Source organism: Pleurodeles waltl, chromosome 9 (genome assembly GCF_031143425.1).
Source record: "Pleurodeles waltl isolate 20211129_DDA chromosome 9, aPleWal1.hap1.20221129, whole genome shotgun sequence".
NCBI lineage: Eukaryota > Metazoa > Chordata > Amphibia > Caudata > Salamandridae > Pleurodeles > Pleurodeles waltl.
Genome location: NC_090448.1, coordinates 29,432,415 through 29,445,179, shown reverse-complemented (window position 1 = coordinate 29,445,179; position 12,765 = coordinate 29,432,415). Strand labels below are relative to the sequence as shown.

The window sequence follows — 12,765 nt, the reverse complement described above, 5'->3', positions numbered from 1 at the left end:
GTTTTATTCAAGCAAATTCACTCTACTTGCTTTGTCAATACATCTCATAGGCAAGACCTATTGGCTTTGCCAGTGCTTGCTTTTATAGGCCTGCGCTCTGGTGATGGATCCGAGCAGATTCCCCTTCCTCGTAACTGATGCTGTTATACCTAATTGTCACTTTCACAGAGTCCACTTCTCTCTCAGCACAAAGTGCCTTTCTTTTACACCTTTGTGGTGCCCATCACAGAGGCATAGGAATTATCCTCATAGTGTTAAAAAAACATAATGTGCGCCAGTTGGCGCTACACCAACAGATAATCATAGAAGTCAAACACGCAGTTGCCAAAATCCATAAACACAGCTTTTCCTTGGCATGTACAGACTTATCATTAAAGAAACTCATAAAGAGACTTACATTTCGGGTGTCTGCGGGTTAGTGAGGGCACACCACCTGCATAGCCACATCAATAACTGGAACTTGCAGAGAAATGTCTTTTGCTCTGAAAGTTAAAAAATACAATGTTTCAATTATCGCATCCATGAATATAATATTTTAGTGATAAAAACCTTTGTAGCATTAATGTTTGCACTACATAAAAACAGAAAGGGGCATATTTATACTCCATTTGTGCCGAATCTGCATCATTTTTTTAATGCAAATTCATTGCAAAACTAACTCCATATTTATTCTTAGATCCAAATATTGGAGTTTGCACCATTTTTTAGATGCGTGAACCTACCTTGCGTCAATGAGATGCAACTTAGGCATTCCCATCTAAAACATGGTGCTATCCCATTAGCCCCATATTTATCCCCCGTGCTAAAATGACGCACGGGTGGGAGGAGGGGCTAAATAATGGTGCAAAGCTTCCTTTGCACCATTATTTAACGTCTGGGTCAGACCAGGCGTTAGGGGACCTGTGGACCCAGTTCCATTGTTAAACACCATGGAATGGGTCCACAGGTGCCCTCCTCAAGCATCAGGAACACTCCCACCCACACCAGAGGGACACCGGAGGATGAGGGACCCTTTCCCAGGTAAGTAGGGGAAGTATAGGTAAGTATTTTTTTTTTTTTAATTAAAGTGCCATCGGAGGGCCAACTTGGGGCCCCCTGCATGGCACACAGTGGAATGGCCATTCCCAGGGGACACTGGTCCCCTGTGCTGGCCATTGGGGTGGTGGGCATGACTCCTGTCTTTTCTAAGACAGGAGTCATGTGGTATGGATGTTTTTGCATCAGAAAATGATGCTAGGCTGGTTAGAAGCATTTATTTTTGCCTCCAACCAGCCTAACGACATCTTTTGGTGCAAAACTTCCTTCTCCCATACCGCCACCCCCACCCGGCTAACGCCATTTGCTTTACACTAGCCCACGCTTTGCACCGGCTTGCACCATTCAATAAATATGGCACCCGGCTGGCGCTCAGGAATGGCGCGAGCCAGTGCTAAACTTTTTGATGCAAAACTGCGTTAGTGCAGTTTTGCATCAAAAATTATAAGCAGTCTGAAGACGGCGGAAGACAGACGCATAAGACTTGTGCAAAAGCCCATCTTGACCGCTCCTAAAATTACTACCATTAGGTTTGCTTGCACAGGTGCCCAAGGTTTGGCAGAAATGCCTTCAATTGCTAACTCATGCAGTTGTATTGAATTAAACTGCAAGCAGAGATAGTCTGTTTCCAGGGAAAGCAGGGAACTTGGATGGGAGAAAAGCAGGGACCAGATTTATCAATATTTGACGCAGTGCAATGCAGCATCACAACTTTATGCGCTGCGTCAAATGGAGAGGGATGGAATGCGTCAAGTCCAATAAAACATGGCACATTCCTGCTCTCTCCTTGCGCTGGTGTACCGAGGGCAGCCTAGCACAAACGCAGGCACCATTGCGCCATGGTGCAACGATGCCTGCATTGCAGGCAGGTTTGATTTTGTGCAGGAAGTGCCACCTTCCTGCACAAAAACAATCCTCTGAGGGTTTTCCCTCTTCCTAAGTGTGCTGCAGAATGTAGCACACATGGAAAGAGGTACAAAGAGGAGAAATTAAGAAAAATTCTCTTTATTGCACTGCTATCAGGAAGGTGTACAACTTTGACACATTCCCAGGGTTAGTACTCTTAAATAATCTGTGAATTTAACAAAAAGCCTGTGTGGATGCGTGGGAACATCCATGATCCACCCATGTAACACCTTCCCCACGTAGAGTGAGCCAAGGCAGGGACTTGCACTGCCTTGCGTTACTCTAGATTTATCAAACCACGCAAGGTGACTGTGTGGCTTGGTAAATTTGTTTTAAGGATTGAGTCGTCTTTGCGCCCCGTGGCGTGGCAACGCAAGGGCTTGATAAATATGGACCCAACACATCCTTTTATAAGGCAATTTGTTGTGTCACTTGGCACCCTCCTGTGGCCTTTTCTGGTACTGCCATAAGGCAGCTGCCTGCCGTGGCCTTAAAGGAGTGAAAAGCAAGCTCTGTGAATAAACAGCTAGTATTCGTCTGACCAGTGCCCATGACGTCACATTGCTAGTGCACTGAAGTAATGCTAGGACACAAGGAGACGCCAATACTTGGTGAACAACAAAAAGCGTCATTATCTTCTCCATGGGCCTCACACCTGGGTGGACGGACGTCGCCTCTGAAAAGACTGGACGGACGTCGCCTGCTCCTGTCCAGTTCCCTCCTCCATGTGTACTCTGTAGCCATTGCAAATTGGAATTCAGATGCAAACAACCACAAAGTTTGAACTTTGTCGGCTTTCACAAACATTCCCAGTGCATCTTCCTACAACATAAATTGTGTGATTTTTTTTTAAAATATCTTGACTCTGGTAGGAGACGGAGAAAAATATCTTGACTCGAGCTGGAGACGGATGTTCGACCTATTTCTTTACACTTACAAGTTTGCTAGAGCAGGGAACTGGGGCACAAAGTGATAATAAGAGATTTGCCGAGAATCACACACTTTGGTTCAATGGACGTGAGTTCTCGTTCCACCCCTGACAACTGAGCCAGTGTCCCACATGTCTCCTTAATAAAAGGTAATAATATGAGCCACATAACAAGGCAGAGGCAGCATAAACTGGGCCCTCGGTGTATTCAAAAAGTGTTGACTTATCTGGGTCAACGTTCTCTTAGCTCTGTCATGAGCCATCATTAAAGTTCCTGTGCAAAGACAAGTAAGTGGCCTACTGAGAGGCTCCCAGCTGGCCCGGGGGCTGGGTCATGGGCTAATAGCCACCCGAGGGACCGAACAAGCCTCAGTGGCCCATCACACGAGCAGCTGATCTGTGACCACTGCCTGATGCTGACAGCTGTGTCTTCACACCCCAAGGTTGTCCCACCCAAGATGGCAGCTTCTTCACCGCCCCAGGCCATGGACAGACCCCGGAGGGGCCCAGGGCAGGGAGTCTGTGCTTGTCAGCCCGCAGTATGTGTATTTAAGGCAACCATGATAGCACATGCCCCAGGGTCAGGCACACAGTTTCATGTTTCGCCTTGGACAGGAGCTCTCTCCAGTTTACACTAAAAATAGCTTCAGCTGAATATTTAATGCAACAACATATTGAAAACATAGAATCACCCCCAAAATAAATGGCTAGAGAATGTCCCAATGAGCAGCTGTGCATGGAGGAATTGTACTGAAGGACAAATTAATATCACTAACTCTAATGTGGGGTATGTGTGGGATGCAGAATCAACAGCCCATATGCAAATTATGGTAAACATGTAGCTATTCTTCCCACCCCAAACACAAGGGCTGGATCTACAGAAGAGCAGAAGGAGCAGTGCAAACACTTCCTCCTGAGGAAACCTAACGTTACTCTGAACTCTTCAGTCCCTCTAGAGTCATTCCTTGATCTTTCTCATTTTTCTCTAATCCCTGCCCTATTTTTTCCAGTCCTATTTTCTGTCCTTTTGCTGTCCCTTTCTATTCACTTGTCCTAAGAGTGCCTTCTCGTGTATTGGTTTGTTTCTGCTTTAGGACTCCACTTATAACTTAATTTTTAGGTCTCGCCTACAGACCGCTTTTAACTTTGTTGTTTGCGAAACACCTTTTGCAGACCATACCAGTGGCGTAAAGCCCGCTCATTGCTTACCATTGCTTGACTTTCTTGTAACTCTAATCGCATACTTCTATTTCAAAGGGTTCTCTTCCTCTTCCGTTGGTTGTCCCGCCCATGGAGCCCAGCTTCTTTACTACCCTTTTGAATGGATAACTTTTCTGCTTCTCTTGCTCACATTCAGGGAGCTCTTGTTTTCTTTTTTACTCAGCACTCCATAATGGTGCATGCATTTTCTTGCTCTTGCTGTCACGTCCTGCTTCCCCCCGCCTTTAAATACCCACACCCGCGGTTCCAGAGTTTCTCCCAACCCCCCCCCCCACCTTGTCTGCCAAAGCACACCAACAAATACCTTTTTGCTGGGATATGGCTAAAGAGCAGACCTTTGGGGTGGTCATTGTTTTATCTCCTACATTCTGCTTATTGCATGAAGTCACAGGCCTTGGCAATCAAAGGCTTTTATGGTGGTGGGGGACAAGCCAGTTTCATCACTTGCTCCGCTGGCGTTTCAGGCAGATGTTACACTTAGCATCTCACCTGTTCTTGTGTGCTGACGCTAAATGTTTGCCACAGCCACAAATTGCACATAATTATGTAGCATAAAACCATAATTTCAGGAAGTGTGCATAAGTGTAACATGAAATTAACAAATTATGCAAGAATATGCCAGTCTAAACGAAATTTAGCCTGGTCCTACAGAGGACCAAATGGCTGGAACATTTAGGGTTGTTCAGAGACTTCTGGAAAGTAAATTAGTCCTTGGAAATGTCCTCCTTATTGTCAGGGTCTTGTTTCAGATTTTCTTGGTGTGCCTCAAACAAAACACAGCTACCTACCGTCAACCCTTCAGACTGGACCTCACATCCTAATGGTCATGGAGTGGAGCGTGTTGGTCTGATCGTATTGACCTCCAGTCAAGACGCCCCTCCAATCCATGGCAACCTCATTGGAACTGGTTCTTCAGGCTCCCTGAGCACTATGACTAAATCACAGAGAGACCACATAGGGCAGTGATTCTCATCCTGGACAGCGCAAGTGTAGCCATAACAGCCAACCGGTGCCAAGAGGCAAGACCATTGGCAGAGGGGTACCACACAAATACCAATAACATAATTGTGAGGAATTGGCCTGTTGATCAGAGACCACCGGTTTAAGGTAATAAACAGGTACCGTTGCTCACCTTTGATAACTGAGCATGAGCAGAGAAAGTTTCTGTAGCGGCAGGACATTTCTATCTCAGTAAGAAATAAAGAACTTACAATGTACAAAAGTTTAAGTAAAATAAAGCCAAAAATGAAAAAGATAAGGGGTTCAACATTTTTACCAGAAACAAAATTACTAAACAAAATGGGGAAAAGTGGATTTGGGAACAAAATGAAGCAACCAGCAACAAGAGAATTGCTCATTAGTTGGGTAAATATCAATTTCTGAAAACCATGACAAAAGTGTTGATCTTTTGTAAGAATTATCTAGTCCTTTACTTAGACTAGGAGGGGAATGGATGCAGATGTTCAGTTCCAAACTATAGGTTTATCAAAAAGAAGCAGTGGAGACAGTGTGTAAAAATAGACAATCGGGAAACTCAGTGCAAGGGTAATGGCTGGGAAAAATTCAGTCACCTTGGTGCATGTTGTCCACCTGTAGTTACCTGCACAAAATGGTGCAGAAATGGTGCATCTCCCATTGCAGTCCATACTGGACCTGTTCACCCCTCATTGCCTGCTCCTGGGCACTACATGAATTCTGCACTTTAGTCAATAGGGAATCCCAAAGTTCCACCAAAATAGTGTTTAAAAAATACTGAGACTCAACCATCATGTCAAAAATATTCTGCTTTCAAAAATATCATGTGACAGAACATAAAAGTTAAGAATGTCATTTTTAGGCACTTTATATTGTTTTAGTACAGTTGTATATTCTGTTTTGTTTACTTTTTTTATTGTGGTGTATTCGTTTTTGCTCTGCAAGTTATTATTATCTTAATGTTAAGTGTATTTATTTTTGAGTATTCTTTATTTTTTGTGACTTTATTTTTTTAATTGGTTATAGGTTTTTAAATTAAGGTCCATTTAGTAATTTAATAGTGAATTGCGTACACATTTCTTTGTTATTTATTAGACATTTTTAAAAATATAGAAACATTTTTTAGTTATAAATTGGTTAATTATTTAATCATTTTTAATACATTGAATAGTAATTTATTATGGTATGTTTTGTATAATAATTTTATACTGTTACTATTTTTCAAAATAATATAATTTTTTCCAGTTATTAATTCAATCTGTTTTTGTTGATGTTGGAATTTCGTGTGGGGAGTATGTTAAATCTATTTTTATTTTCTTAACTGACAATTTTAAATACAATTGTATCTGCTAATTTTGTTTTTAAATAGTTTACATAAACTATATAGTTGGAAAAGTATTTGAATATGTTTATGGAAATGTATTGTATATCTATTTGTTGTATATGCAGATGTAACTATTTTGTATTAATTTAGGATAGGGGAAATTAAATCTGAGATTTTAAAATTCAACATTTTCCCTCCAGTAGCTTACGCTGCAGTGGAAATAGTAATTCTGATTCCTTGAAAGCCCATCACAATCCCTACTGTTTCTCAGGATGAAGTGAGAAGAGTAAATGTGACCCCCTTCAAAGTTCAAAACCTTCCCTATTGTTGCTTACATTGGAGTGGGAACTATAAATACGACCCCGCACAGTCCAACACTTTCCCTACTGTTGATCAGGTTGGAGGGGGAGCAGGGAAATTTCACCCCACCAAGTCCAATATTTTTATATTGATTATTTTAAAATGTTTTATATATATTGTATTGTTTCATTTTTTAAAGTTAGTTTAAGGTAAATTATTTTTATAATTATATTTTTTATTTTTTATTTTCATGTTGTTATTGTAGAAATGTGTTTAACTTTGTAATATTTAAGGTATAAGTAATTATTAATAGAATTTTGTACCATTTATGTTTAAATAATAGTTTTATATTTTTTAATATTATTTTGTGTGGCGATTATTTAAAGCATATATTGGTATTTTTTACTTGTAAGTTATATCTTTTTTTATAATAATATAAGTATACATTTTTTTAATGTAATATTATTATTGAAGTTAATATTGTTTGCAATAGTTTAAAAACTATTTTGTGAGGATATTGTGGTGTTCTATATTTTTGTTGTCAGTATTTGTGACTTTACATACTGGGGCCTGATTACAACCTTGGCGGATGGGTACTCTGCCACAAACATGACGGATATCCCGCCCGCTGTTTTCCAAGTTGCATAGGATATAATGGAACTTGTAATACGTCAAGGTCATAATTAGGCCCCAGGTATATAAAGTCAATATTTGTGTCGTTGCTGCATTTTGGTGATATTTTTGCTGCTGATATTTTTGTCTGCGATATTTTGCCGTACATCAAGAAAGAGGCACTGAGGGTACAGAGAGATGGGAGCAGGTTAGGGTTTGAGTTGAAAATGGAACGAAGCACAGGCGAGGCATAGCCTGGAACAGCGCATGGATATCTGCACTGGAAAAGGAACCACTGATGGAAGCGCCGTATGAGAAACAAGAAGAGAACTGGAGCAGAGGATTGTAGTAAAGTCAAATATTGCATTGCCAGGTTAAGAAAAAGAGGGGGACAGAAGCGGAAGGAAGGAACAGTAAATCTAACCACTCAAAAAACTGAAATTCTCAGACAAGGAGTTGGAGGTCCTTACGGAGGAGTGCTGCCTGTGCCATGACCGACTCTTCGGCAAGGCAGCAATGAGTGTCCCTGACACTCAGAAGAAAAGAATTTAAGCACCCTAGAGGAAATCCGGGAAAGGTGGTATGACCTGCGCTCCAGGACCAAGGAGAGGGTTGCGGAGCGCATGAGGGAGATGAGGGGCACCGGAGGAGGCCCATCCACCGTACCACCACCCACAGCCCTGGAAACCATGGTTGAGACGACACTGGAGCCAGAGGCCGTACTGGGCATGGGAGAAGTGGACAGTTCAGCGCCTGGGACATCCAAAAGTGAGTACCATGAGATATGCTTTGACACCCACAAATGCAGTATACACACTATCCCAGTACACAGCAGCAGGCACCACCAGACTAGCTCCATTCCAATCTAGCAACCTCTAGGATAGTGCATTATGGGCAATGTAGTACAGTGGTTCAAATATAGGCAAATGTTTATTATGAAGCATAAAACAGATGTGCAAGACTGACAGTGTATCCCCTAAGTCCCACAGGTCTCCCACAAGGCACTCCCAGCAGTGAACACATGCAGGGAGAGGAACATGGGCCAGACCCACAGCAGGAGGCTGCCAGTGACACAGCAGAACACCACCAGAGTCCATGGAAGATCCTACGCAGGACATGGAGGCAGCAGGGGTAGTGTAGGAAAGTACCATCTTGCCTGGCATGTTACCCCCATATTTCACTGTATATATGTTGTTTTAGTGTATGTGTCACTGGGACCCTGCCAGCCAGGGCCCCAGTGCTCATAAGTGTGCCCTGTATGTGTTCCCTGTGTGATGACTAACTGTCTCACTGAGGCTCTGCTAACCAGAACCTCAGTGGTTATGCTCTCTCTGCTTTCTAAATTGTCACTAACAGGCTAGTGACCAATTTCACCAATTTACATTGGCATACTGGAACACCCTTATAATTCCCTAGTATATGGTACTGAGGTACCCAGGGTATTGGGGTTCCAGGAGATCCCTATGGGCTGCAGCATTTCTTTTGCCACCCATAGGGAGCTCTGACAATTCTTACACAGGCCTGCCACTGCAGCCTGAGTGAAATAACGTCCACGTTATTTCACAGCCATTTACCACTGCACTTAAGTAACTTATAAGTCACCTATATGTCTAACCTTTACCTGGTAAAGGTTGGGTGCTAAGTTACTTAGTGTGTGGGCACCCTGGCACCAGCCAAGGTGCCCCCACATTGTTCAGGGCAAATTCCCCGGACTTTGTGAGTGCGGGGACACCATTACACGCGTGCACTATACATATGTCACTACATATGTAAAGCGTCACAATGGTAACTCCGAACATGGCCATGTAACATGTCTAAGATAATGGAATTGTCAACCCAATGCCATTCTGGCATTGGGGAGACAATTCCATGATCCCCCGAGTCTCTAGCACAGACCCGGGTACTGCCAAACTACCTTTACCTGGGTTTCACTGTAGCTGCTGCTGCCAACCCCTCAGACAGGTTTCTGCCCTCCTGGGGTCCAGCCAGGCTTGGCCCAGGAAGGCAGAACAAAGGACTTCCTCAGAGAGAGGGTGTTACACCCTCTCCCTTTGGAAAAAGGTGTCAGGGCTGGGGAGGAGTAGCCTCCCCCAGCCTCTGGAAATGCTTTGTTGGGCACAGATGGTGCCCATCTCTGCATAAGCCAGTCTACACCGGTTCAGGGATCCCCCAGCCCTGCTCTGGCGCGAAACTGGACAAAGGAAACGGGAGTGACCACTCCCCTGACCTGCACCTCCCCTGGGAGGTGCCCAGAGCTCCTCCAGTGTGCTCCAGACCTCTGCCATCTTGGAAACAGAGGTGCTGCTGGCACACTGGACTGCTCTGAGTGGCCAGGGCCAGCAGGTGACGTCAGAGAGTCCTTCTGATAGGCTCTTACCTGTGTTGCTAGCCTATCCTCCTTCCGAAGTAGCCAAACCTCCTTTTCTGGCTATTTAGGGTCTCTGCTTTGGGGAATTCTTTAGATAAAGAATGCAAGAACTCATCAGAGTTCCTCTGCATCTCTCTCTTCACCTTCTGCCACGGAATCGACCGCTGACTGCTCAGGACTTCTGCAAAACCGCAACAAAGTAGCAAAGACGACTACTGCAACCTTGTATCGCTGATCCTGCCGCCTTCTCGACTGTTTTCCTGGTGGTGCATGCTGTGGGGGTAATCTGCATCCTCTCTGCACTAGAAGCTCCGAAGAAATCTCCCGTGGGTCAACGGAATCTTCCCCCTGCAACCGCAGGCAACAAAAGACTGCATCACCGGTCCTCTGGGTCCCCTCTCAGCACGACGAGCGTGGTCCCTGGAACTCAGCAACTCTGTCCAAGTGACTCCCACAGTCCAGTGACTCTTCAGTCCAAGTTTGGTGGAGGTAAGTCCTTGCCTCCCCACGCTAGACTGCATTGCTGGGTACCGCATGATTTGCAGCTGCTCCGGCTCCTGTGCACTCTTCCAGGATTTTCTTTGTGCACAGCCAAGCCTGGGTCCCCAACACTCTAACCTGCGGTGCACGACCTCCTGAGTTTTCTTCCGGTGTCGTGGGACCTTCTTTTGTGACTTCGGGTGAGCTCCGGTTCACTCTTCTTCGTAGTGCCTGTTCTGGCACTTCTGCGGGTCCTGCCTGCTTCTGAGTGGGCTCCTTGTCTTGCTGGGTGCCCCCTCTGTCTCCTCACGCAATTGGCGACATCCTGGTCCCTTCTGGGCCACAGCAGCATCCAAAAACCCTAACCACAACCCTTGCAGCTAGCAAGGCTTGTTTGCGGTCTTTCTGCGTGGGAACACCTCTGCAAGCTTCTTCACGACGTGGGACATCCATCCTCCAAAGGGGAAGTTTCTAGTCCTCTTCGTTCTTGCAGAATCCACAGCTTCTACCATCCGGTGGCAGCTTCTTTACATCCACAGCTGGCATTTCCTGGGCATCTGCCCACTCCCGACTTGATCGTGACTCTTGGACTTGGTCCCCTTGTTCCACAGATACTCTCATCCGGAAATCCACCGTTGTTGCATTGCTGGTGTTGGTCTTCCTTGCAGAATTCCCCTATCACGACTTCTGTGCTCTCTGGGGAACTTAGGTGCACTTTACACCTACTTTTCAGGGTCTTGGGGTGGGCTATTTTTCTAACCCTCACTGCTTTCTTACAGTCCCAGCGACCCTCTACAAGCTCACATAGGTTTGGGGTCCATACATTATTCGCATTCCACTTTTGGAGTATATGGTTTGTGTTGCCCCTATACCTATGTGCTCTCATTGCAATCTATTGTGACTATACATTGCTTGCACTGTTTTCTATTGCTATTACTGCATATTTTTGGTATTGTGTACATATATCTTGTGTATATTTGCTATCCTCATACTGAGGGTACTCACTGAGATACTTTTGGCATATTGTCATAAAAATAAAGTACCTTTATTTTTAGTATATCTGTGTATTGTGTTTTCTTATGATATTGTGCATATGACACCAGTGGTATAGTAGGAGCTTTGCATGTCTCCTAGTTCAGCCTAAGCTGCTCTGCTAAGTTACCTTTTCTATCAGCCTAAGCTGCTAGACACCTCTTCTACACTAATAAGGGATAACTGGACCTGGTACAAAGTGTAAGTACCCCTTGGTACCCACTACAAGCCAGGCCAGCCTCCTACAGGTAGCACCAGGGCCCAGCCCCACAGAGAGGTTCACAGAGCCAGCCGCTGGAGCAGTGGGCAGATGCCGGCGCAGAGTGCAGTCTGTGCCCCGGGATGATGTCACAGACGTAGAGTTTGCGGGACTGGAGGCATCACTGGTTCAGGGTCAGCGCCTGCAAAACAGACAGTTGAGGTCAATAAATAGGAATCTCAATAGACTGCAGACCACTATGACCCATGGGATGGCAAATGTGGACAGTCAGTTCCAACACATGAACCAACATCTGGGGAACTTGACACAGGCCATTGAACATTTGGTCACTGAACTTGTGGCAGACGGGGCACAGGCAAGGCGCAGGGAGCACAACACTGCCGCCCGGTTTGACAGACTGGCAGCATCCATTGGGCGCCTTGCTACTAACACCACATGCCTGTCAAGGCGTACTGTCAGCCTGCAGGTTGAACTAGATCATTTCGCAGGGTATGTGGCATGGGGACTTGGCCGCATCAGCCATGCGGTAGACCTAATGGAGACCAGGCAGGCTGCAAGGGGCACAGGGGATACCCCGCAGGAGAGCGTGGAGTGATCGACCATCAGCAGTGTGTCTGCCACCGATTCCCGTGTGCTGCGGAGTAGCAGTGCACGGCAGGGGCCAGGGGACCCACCAGGATTGAGCCATGGTGGCTGTAGTAGGAGGAGGCTGTGAGCCACCAAAATGTACTCTTAATAAGGCACATGCAATTAATGTGTCTTATATGACTTTTGACAATTCAAGACTGTGGCATACAGCACAATTCAAATTTTTTCATAGTTTAGAAATAAAAAGTTTTTGTTTGTGTGACTACACAACTGGGCTATGTGTGTCTGACATTAGTGAGTGTGGTCACGGGTGCCACGTACCTGCCAAAGTATTGGGTTGCAATGTGGTTCCGTCTCTGTCTGCCCTCATTTGCGAAGCTTCTATCCCCAGGCTGTTGGTGTGGTAGGTCTTGCTCCTCATCCTCTGTGTCTGTGTCTTCAGGGGTGAGATGTAGGCCACGTCTGGTGGCAATGTTGTGTAGGATGGCAAAGGCGGCAACTATCTTGCATGCTGTTTCTGGGGCATACTGGAGTGCACCTCCACTTTTGTGGAGGCATCTGTATCTTGCCTTTAACAAGCCAAAGGTCCTCTCCACTACAGTTCTGGTCCGCCGATGTGCACTGTTATATCGCCTCTCGTTCTGATTGCCAGGTGTTAGGTACGGGATGAGCATCCATGACCTCAGGGCACATGCACTGTCACCTGTTTGACAAAAAAGGCAAATTTAGCAGGGCATCAATGGGTTACACAGTGACCTGTATGTAAGGCTTCAGGG

The 12,765-nt window shown here is 45.2% G+C and overlaps 1 protein-coding gene across 1 annotated transcript in view; it reads right to left on the bottom strand.

Annotated features, from left to right (window-relative positions):
- The window catches only part of LOC138258883 (G-protein coupled receptor 22-like), a 734,602-nt gene that overhangs the window by 476,589 nt on the left and 245,248 nt on the right, over positions 1 to 12,765 (bottom strand). The window contains exon 2 of the mRNA XM_069206194.1: positions 398 to 482. The gene's annotated coding sequence lies outside the window, so the exon portion shown is untranslated. The remainder of the gene's footprint in view (positions 1 to 397; positions 483 to 12,765) is intronic.